Below are 21253 nucleotides of genomic sequence, written 5' to 3'. Positions count from 1 at the left end.
GAGCCAACAACAAAAATGAATGGGGAACAGCAACGACCATCAGATACAAAGTGGCCTGGACTGGGAAGCTCTGGTCACAACCATACATCCCCGGCCCATGTGAGAGGGTCACATAGATGCAGCCATGACACCAACATCTGAAGCATGATGGCAAGGACCTGAGGCCTCTTGGCATGGGTCACACACTATATTTCTCTCCTTTCCTCCTTTGTTCAGAAGAAGCCAACTTCTTCTTTATGTGTGCTGCTGTCAGAATGGTTTTGGAAGGCCAGGAGCTGCAGCTGGGCTCAAGACATGGCCATGGGCCACCCCAGGGACTCATATTTTCTCCACGTTTCCATTTTTCATTGTAAATTGGTTTTTTTTTTAGATTTATTTATTTTTGGCTGTGTTGGGTCTTCGTTTCTGTGCGAGGGCTTTCTCTAGTTGTGGCAAGCGGGGGCCACTCTTCATCGCGGTGCGCGGGCCTCTCACTATCGCGGCCTCTCTTGTTGCGGAGCACAGGCTCCAGACGCGCAGGCTCAGTAATTGTGGCTCACGGGCCTAGTTGCTCCGCGGCATGTGGGATCTTCCCAGACCAGGGCTCGAACCTGCGTCCCCTGCATTAGCAGGCAGACTCTCAACCACTGCGCCACCAGGGAAGCCCCGTAAATTGGTTTTATATTGTGCAAATAATACAGTGATAAGAACAGAAACCTCAAAAATAGGAGAAAGAGATAACCCACTCACACATTATCTGTTTCCATTTCTTTTTGCCCCTTCCTGCTGTTGACTGTGAGCACAATTTTGGGGGGCAGCTTTGATCACTGATACAATTACATACTCTTATTGCTCAGCTTTGTGAGCAATAAGAATATGTCATCATACAGCTTTTTCCATTTTGCTACTTACTGCCCATCTCTGGTGTCCACACAGTCTTGGCCCTGTTACCCCGAGACTGAAGAAAGATGCCAGGGCCATGTAAAAAGGGATGCCCCGTAGATAACGTGGTGGTTGTTGACACTTGCCATCATGGTGCAGAGGAAAGCACTGACTGCTCTGCCATCACATAGACTTGGGTTGGAATCTACTTCGAAGCTAGATAGCCCTGGGCAGATCGCTCCATTCCTTTGAGCCTCAGGTCCTTGTCTGTAAAATCGGGTTGGTATTAGTACCACCCTCATAAGATTGCTATTGCTGTGAGGATTAAATGAGATACCAAAAGGCAAATGCCCCATAACGGTGGCTGCCCTGCTTGTGCCCTTGCTGGGACTGGCCTTGGGTCCACTCTGCTTCCACCCTTCTTCTCCGGCCCACATTGGACCTTCTCCTCTCCCCTGAGCCCAGCAGGCCTCCTGGGTGAGTTCACCTAAATTCTGACAAGCACTCCAGTCTGTGTATTTATTATTCATTGGATGAATGTGCCATCTTGTACTTAGGTATTCACCTCTGATGAAAATGTTGGTTGTTTTCCAATTTTTTACTGTTTTCAATACTGATGTAATAAATACCTTAATGTATATTGCTTACTCCATCCTTTAAAAAAAGTATTCCTTAAGAACAATCCCCAGGAATAGGATCACTAGAACAGAGGTTAGAAACATTTGAACAGCTTCTGATGTATATTTCCAAGTTGATTTTCCAGAAGGTTTGTACCTGTTATTCCGCCACCAGCTCGAGAGAGAGGACCACTTGGACTACATTACAGGCTCTTGGATTCTGGCCACAGACTCTCGTTCCTGCTTATTTTTCACCATTTTCTTCCCCAACATCTTTCTTTCTTTCTCGCCTCCCACACTGCAGCCACACAGGACAACTCAATATCTTCCCTCCAAAATAATGCTTCCATGTTTTTGTGCCTTTGTACTTCCTATTATTTCCCATCACCCTTGCCTGAGAATATCCTTCCCTTAACATACCCTCTTACCACAGAGCTCATCTTTTGTGGAACTGGGAACTTCTATACTATCTTTAAGACCCAGTTCAAATATCCCTTCTTTGTGAACTACTTCCAATCCTCCTAAGCAGAGTTAGTCACTCTTGCCTTATGTGGTGATTGGAGGGACCCTTGGCATCCAAGTGCTCACCAAGAAACCGTCATCCTCTAATCCCAGCTTACACGCCCAAATCTGTGTGAGTCTCCTCCCTCTCCCCCTCTCTCACTCTTTGCACCAGGCAATTACCAAGTTGTGCTAATTCATATCCTAATTATAATTTTGCATCCACTTATCTCTCTCATTGCCATCACCATTGACCATCACCTCTCATCAGGATTCCTGGAATAGTCTCCTAAAAGAAAAAAAAAGTAATATGTACATGGTTCAAAAGTCAAATTTTCTTTAAAGCTTATAATAGAAAACACTAGATTCTTGTCTCATCTCTCCCCACACCAAGCCCTTCTCCTCAGAGACAACTAGACACTTTCAACTCTTCCAGCTGTTTCTTTTGGTATTTACTTCTGTTTTCCAAATAATATAGCTCTACTGTTATTTCTTGATTTTTAAGTTCAGACATTATATATTGACGTTGAACAATGGAAGATTTCTCTAACACCACTTCCCTGCCTATCTTCCAATATAATGATATCACAATTTTGGGTTACATCATTCTGTGGTATTTACATATTATGACCAGGAGTACCATTAAAAATATTTGCCATTTGAGATGCCAGCATTCCCTCCAGGACTGCTGTCTCTCAGGGGTGAGGTCTGAACCTGCTGGGGGAAGGCGGAACATTCAGGAATGGGGGTTGATATGTGGGAGGTGGGGCAGGCTGGCCACTGGCTGGTAGCTGGGTGTCTCTGGATGGTTCCTACGCAGGGCTCCCTGGGCCCCGGTACGTGTAACAAGCAGTGCTGAGTTAAGCTGTCTGGGGAAACCAAAGGCAGTGCCCAGGAGGGGCTGTAGGCTGCTGACTGACACAGACACTTGACGGATCCAAAGAGATGCTGGCCTTTCCAGCAGGGTCTGGAGCCCCAGGCTGTGCCAGGTATTGTCTCTGTAGTTGTGGATCCTGAGAAGGTTCAAGGAGTTTTAAGATGGGGGGCAAGGGCAGCTGGAGCAGTGGCAGTGGGGTACTCAGGGAGCTTGGGGTAGCTACTATTGATATTTACTAACCAGTATAGAAAAGCGTCAAAACGTTTACAACTTACAAAGTCTAATATAACTTATACAGTTCTGTTGACCCTGATTACGACTATGTAAATATTATTCATAGTCAAGCTGTGCAGGGCTGTGTGATAGCATTTCCAGTTTTGCTAAGATTTTTCCTGGAGTTTTTCCAAAAGTTAATAACTGCCTTGTTTTCTTTTGCTTAGTTTCAATATACCCATCACTAATAAATCTTCTCCCAAACCCTTTGGTAGAACAATATGATTACCAAATCCATCAAGTAATTTCTCACTTTCAGCTATATCCCAGGCACTGTGCTAGGCACTGGGAACTCAATTGTGAACAAGAAAGACATGGTCCCTGCTTTCATTGAGTTTAAGTCCAGCAAGGGATCAGATATAAGTAATTACAGTAATTTTAAGTGTCACAATGGGAGAAGTATGGGTTCCTCTTAGAACACATAGCAGAAATACCTCACCCGGCTAGAGAGACAGGAAAGATTTCAGACCTTAAGAATGGATGGAAACTATTCATTTAGACAGTATATATTTACTGAGGGCCTCTACCATGCCAGCCACTGTTCTAAATGCTGAGAACACAGTACCAAACAAGACAGACAAAGCCCCTGCCTTCCTGTAGCTTACATTCTAGTGAGAGGAGACATAATAAACACAGAAGATAATATTCAATTGAAACAAGGACTATAAAATAAACAGGATGACTTGATGGCTGGGGCAGGAGGTAGGGGAGCTGAGGCTGGTTTAGACAGATTGGCAAGGTCACGGAAAGTCTCTCTGAGGAGGTGACATCTGACCTAATATCTGAAGGATGAGAATAGCCAGCTATGTGAAGAGCAAGGGAGAGCATGTTCCAGGCAGAAGGAACAGTATATGCAAGATCTGAGGAGGTGCAATATCATAAGGTTTCAGGGCAGAACTGAAAGTAGTGCCATGTAGTTGGAACATAAAGGGCAGGGGGCAGTTGCTAGAGATAAGGGAATGGATGTGAGCTACAGGGTGGGATTCCTGGCGGCTCCTAATAATATTATTATTATTGATAAAACCCCTACTCTGCAGTTATTTGTCTGTTTGCTGTAAGATACATTTCCCCCCATCCTTTGCTCTCTTTAGTATTACAAGAAGTATAGGAACTCACAAATTACATTTTTTAAGCCTCCCTTGCCAGATGGAAGGTATTGGCAGGAGACTGAAAGGCATGAGGAAGGAAGAAGGCATCGTTTTGTCCTGCTTTTTGGTGGTGCCCCCAGCAGTGACACCCCTAATAGATCAGTTACCTACTGTGGCCTGGCTTCTCCCAGGGTGGCGGCACCTTCATCGTGTCCCTTTTTCTCTTCTAACCCTCCTAAGCCCTTTCTTCCTTGGTCTACTCCCATATGCTCAACAATTTCCTGTTTTAAATCCCTTTCTGCTTGAAATGATCTGGAGCAGTGCTGTCCCATAGAATGTTCTGTGATGATAGAAATGTCCTAATTGCGCTGACCAATACAGTATCGACTAGGCATATGTAGCTACTTGAAATGTGGCTAGTGTGACTGAGGAACTGACTTTTAAATTACTTTTAATTTTAATAATTTAAATGTAAATAGCCACATGAGGTTAATGCCTACAGTACTGGACAGCACAGACCTAGAAGGATTTGTTTTTCTGACTGGAAAAACACTGGCTGATACAGTAGTTGATATGGAAAGTGGTTGGGAAACTGACCCTCAAAGATGGGACTCAGGGATTGTTATATGACCTGATTGGGCTTGAATTCAGCTATGAGGTCTTTGCCAGTGGAAAATGGGATACTGGTCAGGGAAGAACCCCAACCTCATGGAAGATGGCAGGCAGTAACAAGACTCCAAGTTGGCTTGCTACACTCCAGAGGTCCCCAAAGTAGACAAGTTCAGTGGATCAGAGAAAGACAGTGTATTTCACAGCACTGCAAAGAGCAGGAACAACAGCATGGTACAGCTGGTTTCCTTGCCCCCAAGTCCCATGGGGCAATGCAGTGGGCCCAGATGGCAGCTACACATGCAATGGGGTTGCACTGTCACTGAGGAGCCCCGGACAAGGACTCAGAACCTTTTACAACAAGCAAGCAACAAGCCAGTCTCCTTCCCCAAGGGAGTGAGTGAATAGTTGTACAACAGTCATGCTGTGGTCACCTTGGTCTACTTAATTGCCTTTGAGACTAGTTACAGAAATGACCCAGGGTCCAAGCATGGTTAGGCCTTGCAGTTTGGCACACTCAACAAGGGTGTACAGCGGGCTTCCCTGGTGGTGCAGTGGTTAAGAATCTGCCTGCCAGTGCAGGGCTCACAGGTTCGAGCCCTGGTCCGGGAAGATCCCACATGCCGCGGAGCAACTAAGCCCGTGCGCCACAACTACTGAGGCTGCACTCTAGAGCCCGTGAGCCACAGCTACTGAGCCAGCAGGCCTAGAGCCCGTGTTCCACAACAAGAGAAGCCAGTGCAATGAGAAGCCCGCGCACCAGAACGAAGAGTAGCCCTCACTCGCTATAAATAGAGAAAGCCCGCATGCAGCAACAAAGACCCATCGAAGACCCAATGCAGCCAAAAATAAATAAATAAAAAACAAGGATGTACAGGGACCCTTGGGGCCCCTGGTTGGACTGCCTCTTCCAGTAATTAGTAATCCATGACATGTAACAGCAAGAGTTACTTAAACTATCGCCTGTGAAATTTAAAAAAAAAATGAAAAAAAGCTATCACCTGTGAATACCTGGGATGAAATGCCTATTCAAGGCCAGTCTTTGGGAGACCAAATTTCTGCTGAAATGACTATTATGGTGGGAATTGTGACTACAAGGATTTTGAGACAGGTTGGCTGCTTCTGACGGCACCAGAAGGCTTATTGGAAGAAAATCACAAGCTCAGAGTTCTAAACTCTCAGTTCTAGGCACATTAAGAGAAACAGAGAGCCTCTACTATGGCTCTAAAATATTTTTTTTAAAATTTACTTATTTATTTATGGCTGTGTTGGGTCTTTCATTTCTGTGCGAGGGCTTTCTCTAGTTGCTGCAAGTGGGGGCCACTCTTCATCGCGGTGCGCGGGCCTCTCACTGTCGCGGCCTCTCGTTGCGGAGCACAGGCTCCAGACGCGCAGGCTCAGTAGTTGTGGCTCACGGGCCCAGTTGCTCCGCGGCATGTGGGATCCTCCCAGACCAGGGCTCGAACCCGTGTCCCCTGCATTAGCAGGCGGATTCTCAACCACTGCACCACCAGGGAAGCCCTAAAATAATTTTTTTACCTATTACAGCTTCAGGACTAATGTAATTGAAAATCAGACTCAAACTTTGATCCTGTGGCTGCCTAATTATAATGTTAGTGGAAGTCACAGGTTCCCCGGGTTTCTTTGATGAAAGTTAGGGCATGAATGAGAAGGAATGGAATCCTGAGACATGGGATGGAGACATTTGGTTTGATTCAGACAAATAGGAGAATCTAAAATGCCTAAATCCTTCTGAGATCCAGAAAAATAAAAAAGCTTATGGGTCTCTCTTCTATCTATCTAGTTTCTTGGGTAAGTATGAGAATGTGACCAATTTTTTTATAAAATCAATCCTTACATATAGATATGTGTGTGTGTGTGTGTGTGTGTGTGTCATGAGAGAGAAAGAGAGGGAGAGCAGAGAGAGAGCACACGTGTGCATAAAGGCATCTGTATCCCCCTAAGACCATTTAGGATCCCTGTGTTTGAAGATGGAATGTAGAAACTCAAAGCTCTTTCCAAGTCAGAAGAATCTAGGTCTCCTCTCCTCAAACCACTTTCACTCCAGCCCTGCCTGTTAGCATAATAGAGGCAGGCAAGGTCCATGTGGAAACACAAAATTCCCAATCATAAATCTATCAGACTTAGAAGCATTCACAGCCTCTTGCCAAGTCTGATTTCAATCCTTCTCTTGAGGGCCTACATTTTCCCTCTCCCATTTGTTCTACGCTTTTATTGTTTGTTTATTGAAATGCTCCACTTGCTGGAAGGCTCCCAAGGAAGTAAGTCATCATGCTATTTTTTTGCGGTTGGGATTCTGGGGGAGAAGAGGGAGGGAAGGTGAACGTGGTGCTATGTCGGGCTCCACACAACACCCATGGCAACTTCATTGGAAACTGCAGAGCTCCCCTTCACTGATAAGACTTCAGTGCAGTGATAACACTTCAACGCGCTACTTATCAGAGGGTAGAGCAATGAATAAGTTGGGGAACCCTGCCCTCAACTAATGGTCTTACAATCTCGTGGTAAAGATTGAGAAGAAAAAGACAGTTACAAGTTATCAATCCAGGGAGATCAGTGCAATGATAGAAGTAAGTGCAAGGTGCTTCAGGATCATTTGAGTTGTGGGTAGAAGGTGGAGAAAGAGGGGGTGCTTTCCTGAACCTCAGCCTGAAGGCTGAGGAGGGGTTTTCCAGGCAAGCCTGAGAGTGGGGTTGGCATTGATCGTGGCAGAGGAAGTAGCATGTGCAAAGGCTTGGAGAGGAGAGACAGTGTGTCTGTTCAGGGATGGCAGGTCATCACAGGAGACCAGCGACTAGAATTTGAAGGGAAAGTGATGAAAGATGAGGCTGCGCAGGTGAGCAGGGACACCTGTTCTGAAGGAATTTTAGGTGTATGAGTGACACGGTCAGCTTTCTCTGTCAGAAATGCCATTCTGGAGAATGGCATGGGGGCAGAGAGACCAGTTAAGAGGCTGCTGCATTACTCCAGGCCGCATTACTCAGAGAGATGTTGGAGGCTTGAAACTGGGTGGTGGTAGTGGGAAGAGAGAAGCATGTAACGACTTCAGGGTTATTTAAAAGGTAGAATTGACAGACATTAGTAACCTATTAGACATGAAGAGTGAAAGAGAGGGAAGGGTGGAGGGTAAGCCCAGGTTTATGGCCTGGCTAACTGGAGGTACTCATAAATGTGAACCAATGGAAGGTTCAAGCAAGTGCTCTCAGAACTCAGAGGCTAAAGAGACTGCTATGGGGAAGGATGTGGAAGGTGTGGTTAGTGAGGGTCACTGCCTTCAAATGAGAAGGGTAAGATGGAAAGATGAGTCAGTGGAAGAGTATGGGGCTTTGGCATCAGAGATACATGGGTTCAAATCCCTGCTCTGCCATTAACTTGCTTTGAGATCCAGACTAAGTTCTTATTCTCTGAGCCTCAGTATCATCATGTGTAAAAATTAGGCCAAGGCTAATTTCTACCTCTACTGGGAAAATTTAGTTTGTAAAATTATAAGCATTGGACTTGGGTTAGTTATCACTGTCTTCAAGTGCATATGTGCACGAATTCACCTTCTGTAATCAATCAGCAAATAGTTATTGAGTACTTACAAGAACACAGGCACCATTTATTAAGCTTCACCCAATTTGACAAGCATTATGTATAGCTACCATCTAATTTAATCTTTACCATAACTCTAATGGATATTACATTATCATCCCCATTCTACAGATGAGGAAAATGATACTCAAAGAGAAATAGAGTTCTGCCTAAGGTCACACTGCTAGTAAGTGATAGAGCTGGGATGGGAATCTGGATCTGACAAAGCTGTAGTCCTAGGTGCCGTGGAGAAGATGATTCTTGCCCATCAAGCTCCCCTCCTAAGCTGAGGACTCAAGGCCAAGAAGTGAGATCTACTCTTGGTGGTAGATGGGCTGTTAGCCTTAGGCCATCAAACCCTTGAGTAGGGGAGGCCTCCAGTGCCCTCTAGGGGCAAGGGTGCCAGCACAGTGGGTCACTTAGCAGAATCATTGTCTTACGGGGTCTCCTGACACAAAGGCATAGATAACTGTTCCCTAAGGATTAGGGCTGGCAAATTAACATGCACAATCACAACTAGAGAACATTAAATTTGAACTGCTTCTAGTGCTCTAGTGAGGTCAATCCCAGGAACCTTTGTTGGAGATGTCAGCCTGCTGCCCAAGTCTTCTGGCAATAATTATGTACCACTACAATAAATAGCTACATTTACTAAGCACCTAAGACTTTACATATGCCATCTCATTTAATTTTATAACCATCCAACAAACTAGAAACTTGGCACTTTAGGAGATATGTGACTTGAATAAGTTTGCACAGCTAATAAGAGTAAATAACAACAATAGCTAACGTATATTTAATGCTTACCATGTGTCAGATTCCATGTGGTAACAGACACGTTGGTTGTCTACATAACAACCATCCCACTCCTTCTCTGCTCACAGAATCCCAGTTTTGTCCAGATATCCATCCCTAAGGAAAGGGGACTCTATCTCCAGTATGACTGGCCAAGCCAATCACGGTGATTCTATCCCTTTTGTCAGTGATTGGATTAAAGGCAGGCTTGTGACCCAGCTCCAGCCAAAGATGTGAGAGGGGGCATCGGTGAGGAAGTAGCATATATAGACTTCGAGGAGAGAGACAGTGTATTCTGTGATAACACCAGAGAAAGATTTTCTTACTCTTAAAAAAAAAAACACAAAAGAGATGATCCTCTTCTACTTTTGCATATTGTAGTGTCAGGATGTGATGTCTGGAACTGTGGCAGTCATCTTATGTTCATGAGGAAGGCCAGCCTAGGAAAGCCTACAAGCTGAGGTTGGAAGAGCATAAAGACGGAACAAATCTGAGTCCTTGAAGAATAAACCAATCCTGGAACTTCCCTACTTCTAGACTTCTTGTTTTGTGAGATAATAAATTTTCCTAATTGTTTCAGCAATTTTGAGTCTTTATTTGTTACTTGCAGCTGAAGACGTTCTAGCTGATACACATGTACTTTATCATTTGTCACCAAAACTCAGTGAGGCTGTTGTTATTGTCCCTATTTTACGTATTAGAAAATGAAGGCTCAGAGAAGTTGGGTAATTTGTCCTTAGTCACAGAGATAGGAAATGGTAGAATAGTATCTGAACTTAGCTCTGCCTAACTCCAGAGCCAGAGTTCTTAACCACATCATACTATGCAAGACAATGAAAACCCAACCTGGTCTGGCTGGCTCCAAAGACCAGGATTGTTCCTCCACATTTCATTGCTTCCCAGTTTCTGGGATGAAATTCTCAGAAACTTGAATCCATGATGTGTGGTGCTTAAGATATGATGGTGCCCATTAGGAAGAGGAGGGACAGCCACAGGATGCAAGGCAGGATGGTTGCAATTGAAAGGGACCCAGACACATGAATTGGTTTGGTCTGAGTCCCCCGTTACCAGCAGACTGGGCCTTTCCTGCCACTGTGGCTTGAGAACATCTGTTGTAAGGGATAGCCTGGCCTCCAATAAGACACAACTGGACTAACTCTAATGCTTTTGTATATAAAATTTCTCTCTTGCCCCAGGTTTAGTTCTACCTGGATGGACCTAACCACTTTCCAAGTCCCCGACAGGAAATTACCTTGCATCATCCCCTGGCAGTGAAGCCGGGATGTCACAAAGAGATTCTTATAATCAAATGCAGGATTAGACAAAATAACAGCTAAGGTCCATTCCTTTGCTGAAGAGTCTAGGATTACCTGAGAGGTGCCAAGAAGCCTAGAAAAACATTTGGGGTCATCCTGAGAAAGTTCCAGCATGCCAGGGCAGATGACTTGGTTTGAATTTGGTAGGAAATGAGGAGCCAATGAAGGCTTTTGATCAGAAACATAACATCCTCATGGGAATACCCTAGTGGTCCAGTGGTTAGGACTCCGTGCCCTCATTGCCGAGGGCGAGGGTTCGATCCCTGGTCGGGGAACTAAGATTCCGCAAGCCGCGTTGCATGGCCAAACAAACAAACAAACAAAACCACACACAAGCATGCTCAGCATTAGGCTTTAGTGTATGTTAATTCAGCAGGTACAAGCAGAATTGATGTGGGAAAAGATGGGGAATCGGGGAGATCAATTTGAAGATTTAAGGGATCCCTTCTCCCTTACCACCTAATGAAGGCATTCCTTTCCTACTAGCAGAGCCCAAGTGTCTTGCATACCACAGAAAGGCAGCTTCAATGGCCTGGGAAGAAACTCACACTTTGCTCTGAGGGTTCCCGCCCAGCTCAAGGCTCACACACGTCACGGTGCACTCAGCAGAGGCGCTGACAAGAGCCAGAGGACCAGGATCAGTTACACAGGGAGAGGAGGTAAGACTGCCAGAGCCAAGCTGCAGAGAATTGTCACTGAAGACAGGAGGCCTCAAAGGAGCTCAAGGCAGCCTCTCAGCCAGCTGTGAGGCGCTCAGAGGAGGAGTTCCAGGCTCTGGGAAAGCTGGAGGCCTTAGATAGTACTTGGAAGTGCACGGCTGTCAGTCCCAGGATGTGAGGACTAGGGGGGTTTCTGAAGGATCCAGTAACCCTCTTACTGAGAAGCTGGGCCAGTTCTGCATGATTACTGAGAGCAGTTTGGTCTTCTGGCCCTGGATCTGGAAGCAGGGGTTGCACAGCATTTCCTCCACGCTGTCACCAGCTGCAGAGAACCCCTGCCATTAGCTGCCTCTGGGCCATGGACAAGCCCTTTTCTGAGCCCTCTCAGTTTCTTCCTACTTGATTCATCACCTATTTGAGGCTCTGAAAGTCAGTGCTGGCTTCTCTTCGACAGGCTCTGGCCAGACATACACATGTCTCCTACACCCTCTTTAAGACTAGCACTCCTGGCACATTCCTTCTTGATGGCCTGTGAACATTGCAGAGTTTTATGAAAAGTAAGGCAGCCCCATGAAGTCATCACTCCTTATGTAGCAAACCCTGCAGGTAACATAAATGAGTGAGGGACCTGGGTTTAAGAGAAAGTTGCAGTTCTCCAACAGATACACATTTCTTCATGTCCACAAAGAAACATGCTATTCCTCATTTTTCTTTTTTTTTGATTGCCTGGCCCTTGTAATCTAACCTCCATTTCCCCACTTTTCACAGAGACATGGGTACTAAGAAATATTTCTTCCCTTAAAGAAAAACAAGAGTGCAAGTGTGATGATAAAGGGTGTGGTGGAGACTTGCAAGTTATATAACACCCCTGGCATCTAAGAAGGACAAACAATACTCAGCTAACGTGAGAATGAGAGCCTGGTGTGGACAGATCTTCTGATTTTTCAACAGAAGCTGGAAATCCAGGATTTTATGTGAAATCTCCGAATTTTAAAACATTGGCTCATTTCCCTCCACTTCCCAACTGTGCTTCCAAGCCCTTCCCACCACACCAACCCGCCTGCAGCCCCCCCCAGAACTTGATCTCTCCTGTCTTCACACCTCTGCAATGCTGGTCTCAGTCTGCAATGCATGTCCTCCCTTTTCTCTGCCTGGGAATTTCTTAAGCAATTTCTTAAGACCCAGATCAAACTATACTTCCTTCTGACAGCTACCCTTCTCTTTGTAAGATTAGGTGCTCTTCATTCTCTCTCTGCTCCCACAGTACCCTGCACATACTTCAACCAGACCTCTTACTACACTGTCCTGGAATTGCTGGTTTCCTTGTCTTTTGTTCACCAGCCTGAGAACTCCTTGAAGGCAGGAACTTTTATAGTCTTTGACCTGAGAATCTAGGGTTAGGAGGGTGAGAAATATGCCAAGAAAGTAGAAATAGTTTAATCAGAGGGGAAAACAAGATAGAGAGCCAAAGCCCTGAACATTTCAAGTAAAAGTCCAAGAGGTGATTGTAGGTAGTAAAGAGAAGACAAGCCCAGGAGCCAGGAATCGGGATGATTAAAACAGGCTGGGAAGTGGAATGGTTTAAGATAGAAGCTATGGATGAAGTAAGGGTATCTGGAGCCTGTTTTTAGTGTGCTGAGAGCATGATAGGGACAGAGAAGGGTACACTTCCTTAATGTCTTTGTGCTGGACTCCATTATTAGCTTGATAGTCTGATGAGTTTCTCTTCTCCATTTCAAGGATTCATTCTCAGCAAGCATCTGTTGAGCATCTATTCTGTGCCAGGTTCTGTTAGGTACCATAACTATAGAGCAGAATCAGATATGATCCCCGTGCTTGAGCTTGTGGTCTGGTGGAGGAAGTGGATGCGTAAATAGATAATGACAAGAAAATGAAGTAAATGCTACAGCAGAGAGAAGCAGAGAGCTATGGTAGCACAGAGCAAGGGCTCCTGATCCATTAAGGTCCAGAAATGTAATTTACCTGAGAACATACAGCTAGGGAGGATTAGAATTCAGGTCCTGTTAGACTTAAAAGGACACTCTTTTTCCATTGTAGAAAATTGGGAAAAGACAGAAATGACTTTGTGATGATGGAGGCAGTTTATGTGTGTCAGCTTGCTTAAGCTGCAACTGTATGATTCTAGGTTAAACTTGGTTTAAAAAGAATAGTTGCTTGAGATTTGGGAAGCAGAAGTGAATCAGCAGCCATTGCTCTCTGAAGTCATGGGTCTGACAGCAGACATGGAGGTGCCAGCAGGTTCCAGCTTGTCTTCACTCTCCTCCACTCCACATCCAGCTCTTCCCACTGCTGACTCTGCTGGCCCATCATAGCTCCAAGCCCACCACCAGACACTTGGCTGTGCACCCACAGACTTCCCCCTTAGACTTCTCTATCAGCTCCCCCATCACAGCCCCATCACTTTCAGAACTACACTGCCCCAGCTCCTCCCACAACTGTACAAGTTCCAATTCCTATAATAAACCCCTTATCCCATAATTCATAAGAGTTCTGCTTCCTTAGGTGAACACTGACTGAAATACTGTGTTTTTCCCAAGGATGAAAATAATTGAGTGAATAGAAGAACAGACTAAGGTTAAAAGTCTATCTTCACCATTATCTCCATAAATCCAATGCCCCTGCACTTAGCAGTTCAGTAAATATTTGTTGAATTGGACTGAATTTTTAGGTTGCTTCCAGTTCATTGGTACAGATATCACTGCAAAGAATAGCTTCTGGGGAAGAGATTTTTAAATTTGTTTTTTGCTTTTGCTTCTGTTTAATTCTTTTCCTAGGATCAGTGCAAAAGTATGGAGTCCTTTATGGCTCAGGCTCTGAAGTTTTGACCCAGGACAGTATCTGATGTGTTGACTGTATGTGTTCATCTCCTGTGTTACAACAGATTTTCCTCTGGCTTCAGTTTTCCTCTTTCTCCCTCACCTTCTACTCCTTGCGAAAAAGAAGAAAACCTCACTCTTGTGCATTTTCTCCAAAGAAAATATTTCACACTCTAATCAGATCAGCAAAAAAAAAAAACCCCATATATTGAGTTACCCTTATGGGAATGCTCCTCTGGCCGGGCTGAGTTGGAAGTGAGAGAAACAAAGACATCTGGAAGTGGAGGCTCTGCTCACTCAGGCTGGATGGACAGCAATCAACTCTGAACCACTTAATTGCAGGGGAATTTCCTCCTTGCTACTTAGACCATTCAACGCTGGTTGAGAGAAGACATGTTACATGCTCACTTTGCCTCCTGGAAAGCTGGGTTAAATGTTTCAATTAGATAACCATTTATGAAATGTCTGTCCTAAGCTAGTCCCTAATGCGGTTGCTGGAGATACTGCCCTTGAGGCATTTTCAGCCAAAGTGGGAGGGAAACACAATGAGTTACAGCACAAGTCAGTTTATACTAAGTGCTAGAAAACAGGCATAAACAAAGCACTACAGAACAGAGGAGGGAGCAGTTATTCTTGATGAGGGAGTCGGTGTTGGGGAGGGGGAAGAAGTCTAATGGAAACCTAAAGAATGTATAGGCAGAGGGACCTAACATTTTTAAAGAACTGAGCTGGGTTTCAGAGAGCTAACAGTTACTGATAATCTATCCTGTGCTGGTCACTGACCCAGGCGCTGTACATACGTTATCACATTAAATCTTCCCCAAAGCTCATCTGGAGGAAACAGAGGCACAAGGACGTGAGGTGACTTGTTCAAGAACTTGAATGAGGTAGAACTGGATTCAAACCCAAATCTTTCTGACTTCCAAGAACATGCCCTGCTCCTATCTGTGCTTGGAGAATTATTTTCAAAAGACATTTTGAGACGGACTATAAAGAATAAGAAGGATTTTGATAGGCTTCAAAAGGCAAGGGGGTGGATGAAGGGACAGGGTAAAAGCGTTCCAGGCAGAGGAAGAATGGAAGAACAGCCCCAGGGCAGAGCATGAAGGTGTAAGGCCTGCCTGGGGAAACTTAGGCAGTCTGGGTGACTGTGGGAAGACATTGCCACATGCCCACACCACTGTCCTTTTGGGTTCAACACACCATTCAGTAATTCAGTCAACAGTGCTGGGGATTCAGAAGTCAAAAACCTCAGTCCTTGCTCTCAAGGAGTCTCCTATCCAATGAGAGTCTGGTGAGATAACTGCTATCAGCACTGATTGCCTTGTACACTTCAGCTCAGGGTGTGTGTGTGTGTGTGTGTGTGCACGCGTGCGCACATGAGCACACTCACACAAGCGTTATTTGGACCATTTCCTTCCCACAATCGTTTCTCAACACATATATTTCCCAGGCTCTCCATAAACATGTGTTCCTTTATTATCTCTGCCTTTAGCAAGGCTTGGATTTGAACTGCTGGCCTTGATGCGGTAAGTTTTTTTTTTTTTTTTTCATGTGCTAAGTTTAAAGCCCATAGCATCTCAATAAGTGCCCTTTCACCCATGAGAGACCTGACCTGGTCTTCCACTAGCTTACCTAGAAAATAATGATCAGTCCTAGGGTTACAGGAAAAAAACCTTCACTGGAACTGACAAGAAAGCAGACACTTTCTACCATTTCTCTGAAGACTTCACAAGTGCTCAACACTTTTTGAAAGAGACTATGGCTCCAAGGCTTTCATTCTGCTGGCTGCAGCAGAGTTTTAAAAAATGCATTTCATCTCTGGCAAATCACAGCAAATGTCATAAACAGCTGGAAACGCTCTGAGGTGAAGACAAGTTGAATATCATGTTTGGATTTATAGCCCCCTCCCCCATGATAGCTGATTTCCATTTCCGACAGGGTTATTATTTCCATCTTCATGAAATATCTTGGATCTCACCTTGGATAATCACTGATTATAATCAGCTCCTCACCTGAGGCACCTTAGCACTTGGGTGAACCTGAATTTTTTTTTCAAAAATGAACTAGGGAAAACTTAATGTGTGAGATTATGTTTTTATTTCCATTTTCATTTGCAATTCCCTTTAGCTTTCTAATGATCAAGTCATTAATCAGTGTCAAATCACCATCCAGAGCACAGACAGTATTTCTGCCACTTGGGTTCCAACGAGGATTAAATGGCAGTAACTTGTGTTATTAGGTCTGGTGCTCTCTTGTGAGGTACTGTGGTAATTATTTAGGGTACGGACAAGATCTCAGTGGCCACCTAAGGCTTTTAGCCAAGAGTGTACATCACAATCTTCTGAAATTTGATAGAGCACCCCAAGTTGTTCTGACAGGTACTCCCAGTTGAGGACCACTAAGAATCCAACATCCCTCATTTCACTTCTATGTGTCCTTTTATGCTTCCATGCCTTTGCTTCTATTTTCTCTGCCGTGACACCCTTGATACCCTCTCCTTACTTCTCTGCCTGGTAAAATCCTGTTACTTTGTGAGGCCCAGCTCAAATGCTACCTCTGCTAAGAAGCCTTCTGTGATGGAAACAATCCTTTTCTCCCTGATCCCATAGCACTCCTTAAATGCCTCTGTGAACGTTCTGTGTTACCACGTTCTCCTATGGTATATAGAGCTAACTGCATGTGTCTTAACTTCCCCACTCAACTGCGAGCTCCAGGAGGATAATTGTTGTATCTTATTCATCTTCATAATTTCATGGCCTGACATTCATTGAATGAATAAGTTGATACCCAAAAGAAGTAAACACTGGCCCATTAAATTTAGCCAGATCTGGGCTTCCTTTGCATTTATTCACTAAGTTGTTTACAAAGAAAGATGTGCAAGGATGTGAAAGGGAAGGACCTAAGGGGCCATGATGTTAGTTTTTAATATTCTTTTAAGAACATCACTTTCCCAACGAACACGGTAACTGCTTTAATTTGAATTAGTAATGGAAGGCTAGATATCAACTTGAACTTGAGGATGGGTTTTCAGAAAAGCAGACAATCTCACCAAAATCCAAATCTTAATTGATTGGTTCAATCTACCTCTCTGGGTCTCAGACACCTCTCCTGTAAAATGGGGGGGTTAAACTGAATATCTCTGAGGTTTCTTCTAACTCTGAGGATCTATGACCTTAACCACAATCACTAGCCAACTGATGTAGCAGTTTGTTTATTCTGGCTCTACTCCATACTTAAGAGAAAGAAATATTCTTGATAAGACACTAAGGAGTTTTACAAAATACATTAAATCATAACAATAATATAAATACTAAAAGAAGACTTGGAAATACAGTGAAGGGAAAAGGATCATCCATGGTTCTACCACTCTAGTAGGCTATTGTTTTGGCATGTTTTTCTTCCATTATTTTTTTGATGTTTACATATACATGCTATTACCATGTACACAAGCATATTCCTTGATGTTAATTATTCGTAATTTTCATCTTAAATGACTACATACTGAAACAGATGTGGGGTACGTAAATACTCTCCTATTGTAAGATAATTGTCAATTTTTTTAGATAGCATTGAAATTAAAATCTTTGTATATCTAAGTGTTCCCATATTTTGGATTATTCCCACAAATGGGAATCCCATATCTAAGGGTAGGAACATTTTTATGACTCTTATCACACTGCCATCGTTTACTTTAGTAAGCATCTCTGATTTTGCTGTGCGGCATTCTTTTATTTTCCTCTGATTATAGTACCCTAACTTTCCTAAGGGAAACCAAGCCCAAACTCACACCCACTCCCTGTGCTTTGGGAATAACTGACTTTACCCACACCCTTCCTCCTTTCCCAGAGAGTAACATGTGGTTCAGGCCTGGCAAATCAGGGCATTACATTCCCCTGGCCACAGTTCAGGGATTGGCATGTGACTCAGATGGAGTCAACAGCAACAGAGTAAGACGACTTTTGTTAAGACTGCTGGAAGAAATGACATGTGCTCTTTTCTTCTGAGCCTATAAGCAGGGGGATCATATAAGCTGGAACTGCTGGGAGCCAACACATGTAGCCTGAGAATGAAGCTAACACAGTAGAAGACAGAGCTGAGGGATGGAGAGATACTAAGACTGGCCCTGTTAGAATCCTGGATTCAGTAATGCCTGAAGCCAGAACTACCCCAGCACTTACTTTTAAGTGAACCAAAGATTTCCATTGTTCCTTAAATCATTTTACTCACTCACTCATTCACCCATCCATATATTTTCATCTATCATTTGTCTCTCACACACACACACACACACGCGGCCCCTAACTGGCACAGATAGGTTTTTTTCAATCCTTTTAACTTACGGCTTTTTAAAATTATTATTTTTTAGAGCAGTTTTATGTTCACAGCAAAATTGAGTGGAAAATTCTCATTTGCCTCCTATCCTCCCTCACTATCAACATCCCACACCAGAGTGGTACATTTGTTACAATCGATGAACCTACACATCGATTATGATATGATAATGACACATAATTATCACCCAAAGTCCACAGTTTACATTAGGGTTCACTCGTTGTGTAGTACATTCCACAGGTTTTGACAAATGTGTAATGGCTTGTATCTACCACTGTAGTGCCCTTTTACTTTTTATTGAGGTATAATCTACAGAAAGGACACAATTTACATGTGCACTTGGTAAACATGTACAGCTTACATGTACAGCTTGGTAAACTTTTACATGTGCATATCTATTTATATAATCCCTACCCAGATCAAGATATAGAACATTTATAGCACCCTGGTACATTCCTACAAGCTCCATTCAAGTAGTTGCTCCGCTAAAGGTATTTATTCTTCAGACTTCTATAACTACAGATTATATTTTACTGCTTTTGAACTTTATATAAATGGAATTTCACAGTATGACTGCAACCTCCTAGTCTCTGAACAACCCAGGTCTGCTGTCATAATGGGAAGACACTTTGGGTTTTGCGGGGAAGGAATGAGTGTGTTTTGCATGTGAGAGGGATATGAATTGTTGTGGACAGAGGACATTTTCCAAAAATGGCCACAGCAACATTTCTGGTCCCACAGAAATGGTACAGAGTTCTTTCAGAACTCTACCACTCTTCTATCTAGCAATGGAATCTATTTCCCTTCCCCTTGAACCCGGGTGGGCTTGACTGTTCCAATCAAGAGTATGGCAGAAATAATGCTATGACTTCCATAGCTTGATTATAAAAATGATATAGTTTCCTCTTGTTTCCTTCTCTCCAGTCACTCACCCTTGGAATCTGGCCACATGCTGTAAGGAAGCCTAGGCCACATGGAGATGCCACATACAGATGTTCCCGCTGATAATCCCAGCAAAGATTCCAGGCAACAGCCAACATCAATTGCTGATCATATGCATGAATGAGCACTCAGATGATTCCAGCTCTTAGTCTTCAAGTTGCCCAGAGGAGCAGAGATGAGCTGTCTCCACTAAACCCTACCCAAACTGGAGATTCGAGAGCAAAATAAATCGTTTAAGCCACAGCAATGGTTTGTTATGCAACCATAGGTAACTAGGACTCTGTAGTATCTGTGTGTTCTTGGGAAGTCTTCTGGTGATATCAGACTTTGGATAATTTCTTCTCTCTAGGCCTTGGTTTCCTCAGCTGTAAAATGGAACAATAATTACTACATCATGGGAATGCTGTGAGGTTTAAATGAGATAATACACACAAGGTGCTCTTTTTATAATGGGACTTAAACAAATGCTACCTAATATTATTTCAACTTACTTCTGTCAAGTTGTTCTAGATTTACTGCTTTGTACAAATTCCCTTTCATGGTATGTGTCATATACACACAAACATAAAACCTGCTTTTGTATATACACACCCAGGCACATCACAATACCGCAGTTTCTACATTGCTCTCTTGGAACACTTGTTCTGGGGGACGCCAGCTACCATTTCATAAGGATGCTCAAGCAGCCTTATAAGGAGATCCATATAGTGAGAAACAGACCTCTTGCCTCACTAACTTGCCAACCATGTGAGTAACCTACCTGGAAGCTGATCCTCTAGCCCTAGTCAGCCTTCAGATGACTGCAACCTTTTAGAGATCCCAAGCCAGAAACACCCTCCTAAGCCACTCTTGATTCCCATAGAAACTGCAAAAACTGTATGAAATTTAAAAAAAAATTATTGTTTTAAGTCACTAAGCTTTGGGATAACGTATTATGCACTAATAGTTAACTAATAGATCAATCATCATGAGGAGGGATGCAGGGAAGAAACTGATTCAAGGTTGAGGGCTGTTTCAGGGTCAATGTGGAAGGACAGAGATGGCTGAATGGACTTGAAAGTGTTGATGAGACTGAGTTTGAAATAAATCATCATGGAGTCCAGGGTAGAAAGGGAAGAAAGCAAAACCAGATGAGGGAACAGATTTGGAACTGGGAGACTGTAAACTGCAGATTTCACTGAAGCTGAAGAGCAGGTTTGGTGAGGGTAAAGGAGTAAGAATCTGCAAAAAAAGAAGTTTTGTTTTGAATGTGGAATACCTTGCTTACTGATTCAAAGGTGGAATGGGACTTCCCTGGTGGCACAGTGGTTAAGAATCCACCTGCCAATGCAGGGGACATGGGTTCGAGCCCTGGTCCGGGAAGATCCCACATGCCGTGGAGCAACTAAGCCCCTGTGCCACAACTACTGAGCCTGCCCTCTAGGGCCTGCAAGCCACAACTACTGAAGCCCATGCGCCTAGAGCCCGTGCTCTGCAACAAGAGGAGCTACTGCAATGAGAAGCCCAAGCACCACAACCAAGAGTAGCCCCTGCTCACCACAACTAGAGAAAGCCCACACACAGCAGTGAAGACGCAACGCAGCAAAAATAAATAAATTTATTAAAAAAAAAAAATCTTCTCCTTAAGATCCTTTCATCCCTAGAGTGATGGAATGAGGGTGAAATGGAGTTTGAATGGCTTAATGGTGAAAGCCTTAAAACAGGGGTAGTTGACCTTAATACAGATGTAGTGACAAGTTAGGAGAATGCCAGCCTTTATTTCTGGTTCAGGATATTGAAGATGGGGGGAGAAGGAAGAACTCCATTTGAAAGGGCTTCAAGGGAAGCAGTAAACTTAAAGAAAACATTAGATTTCAGACTAGATTAAAAGGTGACAGCAGTGCTCTAGGAAAAGCTTAGATGTGTAAGGATGTTTCTTTGAATTAGCATGGGTTTGCTTACAAAAAAGC

General features: G+C 43.8%; 1 long non-coding RNA gene across 1 annotated transcript in view; it reads left to right on the top strand.

Moving 5' to 3' along the window:
* The window catches only part of LOC137772528 (uncharacterized), a 49866-nt gene extending 30399 nt beyond the window's left edge, over positions 1-19467 (top strand). The window contains exon 3 of the long non-coding RNA XR_011075491.1: positions 19287-19467. This is a non-coding gene — a long non-coding RNA (uncharacterized lncRNA). The remainder of the gene's footprint in view (positions 1-19286) is intronic.
* The last annotated feature ends 1786 nt before the right edge of the window (positions 19468-21253 follow it).

This window comes from Eschrichtius robustus, chromosome 11 (genome assembly GCF_028021215.1).
Source record: "Eschrichtius robustus isolate mEscRob2 chromosome 11, mEscRob2.pri, whole genome shotgun sequence".
Taxonomy (NCBI): domain Eukaryota; kingdom Metazoa; phylum Chordata; class Mammalia; order Artiodactyla; family Eschrichtiidae; genus Eschrichtius; species Eschrichtius robustus.
This window is presented reverse-complemented; position numbering and strand designations above follow the sequence as displayed.